Source organism: Tasmannia lanceolata, unplaced genomic scaffold, assembly GCF_043159265.1.
Source record: "Tasmannia lanceolata isolate RefF3 unplaced genomic scaffold, GAP_Taslan_0.1 ptg000005l, whole genome shotgun sequence".
Lineage (NCBI taxonomy): Eukaryota > Viridiplantae > Streptophyta > Magnoliopsida > Canellales > Winteraceae > Tasmannia > Tasmannia lanceolata.
The window spans coordinates 124,047-128,721 of NW_027518682.1; positions in this window are offsets into that span (position 1 = coordinate 124,047).

Genomic DNA, 4,675 nt, shown 5'->3' on the forward strand with positions numbered 1-4,675 from the left:
TGTGGATGATATTTCCACCCCTTTTGTAGTATCTCGCACCGCACACCCACTCGGTACGGCTTAGTGAGTCCAACTCACGGTAGCTTTCAATTTGCACACCAAACCTTGTATCAGTATAGTTATCTAGCAGTGTGATTTTCGGATGGCGATCCGTCAACAGATTGATGGAGCAGATCAATTATTGAACCACCAATGTGTTCAATATAATATTACACAAAAAATGTTACAGTTTAGTTCCAATTTGTAGTTAATTAGTTCTCATAATTCATAAGAAACATCGTGCCTTAATTTTGAGTCCAATAATCATTTAGGACCAACAATCAGTTCCCAAAATCCACAAGAAACATGGCGTTAATTTTGAGTTTAATAACAGTTTTGGACTCAAAATTGATTCTCAAAATCCAGACACAAACAGGTACCAAGTCCCCCTTTTTTGTAGATTTTCAAAACCGATTGTCACTCCAAAACTAATTATGGACTGAAAATTAAACATTATTTTGACTCTAATGGTTAGTTTTGACTCTCAATCGGTTCTGAAAATAAAAAAACAAACAGAGCCTTAATTTTGAGTTCAATAACACCTTTGGACTCAAAATCGATTCTTGAAATCTAAAACGAACAGGTCCTAAATTCCCATTTTTTTAGATTTTCAGAACTAAATGTGACTGCAAAAGTAACTATTGGATTGAAAATTAAACATTATTTTGACTCTAATAGTTAGTTTTGACTCTCAATCAGTTCTCAAAATAAAATAAAAAAACAAATAAGGCCTAAACAAAGCAAGGTCTATAAAATGAAAAATTTTGATCAATCAAAGGTGGGATCACCCTATCAGAGTCGGTACTAAAGCATTCCTACAACTCAAAATCTTGGATTTGTAACCTATCTATATTTGCATATGACTCTTTTACAATGTAAAGAGTGCTCTCCGAGCTTGCAAATATTAAACCCATTTATGTACTTACACACATGTTGCCTAGGCATCACCTCCCACATGGCTCTAATGCTAAAACTAAACTATGGAACATCACTGCATAACATTCAGATGTGTACACGCAAAGCTGCCTATCTCCTGACTCGAAGATCCCCCTCATCTTTGTAAGGTCAAAACTTCTTCCAATATTAGCTTCCATATCATCTGATAATCAAGTCAGAGTGGAATGAACCTCCCCTTGCAAATTCAAACTTGTCCTTGTGTTACTTTTGTTGATGAACGGTTGCTCTTGATTCTAAAGGTGACATCAAATAGAAGATGCCAGAAACCGTAAAGAAGGAATGAGCTATTAAACTTAAATACATCTACATCTATAAAAAATAGTATTAATATGAAGCTAACAAATTAAGAAGAAAGTAAATGTAAACTATAAAATATACTTTCTCAGTATTGCGAGAAACAAGTAGACCTTTTTCCCCATGTTTTGATTCAATAGATTAAATCAGTTAGTAGAATAAGATGGAAAACAAAAACACACAAAAAAATGTCTGAAGTCAAAGAACCTTTAGAGTGGTGTTTGAAGAACATAACACAAGTGTATCACCTGTAATGATAGTATCATCAACCTGCACAAGCAAAAACATTACTTTTAACATTAATTCATTCATTCTCAAGCTAGCGACAACATGATATGAATAAAAACTTAATTTTGTCTTGGATGTATTTCTTGAGGAATTCTAGACTGAAGGGAGCCCTCTCAAAAAAGAGGTGAAAGTGCTCTCCTATTGGCTACACATCACCATCATGAATTAATAACGGCTAAAAAGTCAAGCATGATGGTGATGTGCAACCAATGGGGGAGCCCTTTCACCTCTTTTTTGCAAGGGCTCCCTTCAGTTTAGACTTCCTCGTATTTCTTTTATCAATTTGACTTGCCCAAAGTTATATTTGAGGGAAACTCATTAATTTGAATTCATCTTTTAATAAAAGGGAAGAACAAATGAGCAAAACCTATATAATTCAAAAACCCTAAAGAAGAAACAATGGAGAAAAATGACACCTATAGAGGTACTTATGGGTCTAATGATTCATCATTCTTGATGTGTCCATGGTTATGGTGATGAGTCCTATGTCTTATTTTTCGCTGTCAGAAAAAATCATAAATTAGTTTTAGAAGAGAAACTCGTCAATAGCTCCACAATTAAATTGCAATCAACTGTCAAATTCTATCACTAATATCGTACAAAATGATTTAACATTAAATCATACAAAGGAAAACACAAATCCAAACATGTATGATGTAACTAAAGAGAAAGGAAAACCGAGCCAAAAAAAAGAAAGAAAGAAAGATCCGAATCATGTGAATGATGATATTCCTCATATTATTATCTATAAACATTCAGTCAGAAGTTGAAAAAATTGCAAACAATTCATATTTTTTTCTTTCCGCTTCCAATATTTCCTTTAATAATTTGAAATCATACTTAATTTATATTGAGTCTCTTTGGATTGCAAGAAAATTTGTTTCTCACTCAATTTTACGCTATATGAACTAATGTTTGGGTCCCAAACAAAAAAAAAATTGACACAAATCACATTTTACAAATATTTTTTTTTAGGGAAAAACTTTCTTTCTACAATTACGAGGGAAATGATATGATCATGCAAGTTTTATTGGAAGTGAAAGAAAAGAGGGAAGTTTTATTGGCTTTTAAAGAGGCAATCTCTAGGTTAGTTGACAGGTTTGGTGGTCTTAAGAAGTTTTATTGGCGTTACAAGAATGGTGGTGAAGGAGACAACTTTTGGATGCATATTGAAGGAAATGTTCGTAGGAAAAAGCAACAGATGGTGATTTTTTTTGGACGATTGTAGTGTATTTTACTGCTTAAAATGAGAGAAATAGCGTAACGAAAATAGATAACGGTCAAAAAGAGTTTTTATATGATGAAAGGCCTTAAGAGTCCTTTATTTTTCAAAAAGTATTGTACGGCCCACACAATAGGATGATCCAAACCGTCCATAAGATAGGACACAACCTAAATAGGTTGTGCCCCAAAATTCATTTCCGTATGTTGATCCTAACGATCCGATCTATAGGAGGACAGCACATTAGACGGTTGATCATATATCGGATGGTTAAGATCAATCTATGGACATGGTTTTTGGGGCTGTATCATGAGGCGTAGTGGAAGAAATGTTTGTAGGAAAAGCAACAACTGGCTTATTTAAATTTGGCGAATTTAAAGAATATTTTTGTTAGCTGTGTACTAAAGTCAGATGCCTATGGTGGCTACTGGCTTATTAAAATTTTAGATCCTAAAACCTTTCACCTAAGAGAAATGATTATTGGATTGGAAGAAAGACATTTCTGATGGAAAAAATGTTCTTCAGAAAATATTTTCCTTTCATGATTTAAAGGAAAATTATATGATTATGGTTAAATAGAGTGATATCATCATAAATTGAAGGTTCCTCCAAATAAAAATTAAATAGGGTTGATTCCTGATACTTCTTTGTTGGATTGCAAGAAAAAGATTTATGATGGAAAAAATTTCGCGGGGGGGGGGGGGATTTTTTGTAGGGCTGCAACTCGGGTCGGGCGGGTCGGGTTTTGGAGAACCCAACCCTACCCGAGAAATATCTCGGGTCGGGTTTTTTTTCGGAAAACCCACGATTCCCAAACCCGGCCCTACCCATGATAAATCTCGGGTCGGTTCAGGTCGGGTCGGGTTTTTTCACGTTGACGCAAATTTTTAAGGAAAATTTTTGTTTGGCAAGGCAACTCAACTCATAGAAGCAGAAATTACACTCACATTACACTTGAATCAAACAATGATGTAATTATACTCACATCACACTTGAATCAAACAATGCTGTAATCAAACAATGCTGTAATCAAACAATGCTGAATCAAACACTTGAATCAACTCAACTCATAGAGGCAGAAATTACACTCACATATAGTAACAGTGGGTGCGTGGGTTTTCACTTTTAACTTTGGGATAATTACCTTTACACCCCTCTAGTTTCTGACACATCCACTTCCACCCCTATAGTTTAAAACGTGACAAATACACCCCTGTAGTTTCAATTTGTTTAAGGTTTGCCCCCTCAGCTAAAGGTTCGTCCATAGATTGAAGGGTTAGGATGATCCGACGGAGCTTATTTTTTGGGCACACCATATCTATGTCAGGACCCATCAAATGAACGCTTTGGATCATCCAAATAATGTGGGCCCCTACCCGAATCCAAACACTACCAAAAAATCATCCAAATAATGTGGGCCCACATTGTTTGGATGATCCAAAGCGTTCATTTGATGGGTCCTGACATAGATAGGGTGTGCCTAAAAAATCAGCTCCATCGGATCATCCTAACCCTTCAATCTATGGATGAACCTTCAGCTGAGGGGGCCTACCTTAAACAAATTGAAACTACAAGGGTGTATTTGTCACGTTTTAAACTATAGGGGTGGAAGTGGATGTGTCAGAAACTAGAGGGGGTGTAAATGTAATTATCCCTTTAACTTTTAACTAACAATAGAAAAAATGTACATACTATAACTTATGTAACTCGGGTCGGGTCGGGTCGGGCCCCTTCAAACCCGGCTCAACCCGAGATTCATGCGGGTTTTGGAATGCTGAACCCGGCTCGACCCGAAACCCATGAAACTTGAACCCGACCCAGGCTATTTTCGGGTCGGGTCGGGTAAAACCCGGCTCGAGTTGCAGCCCTAATTTT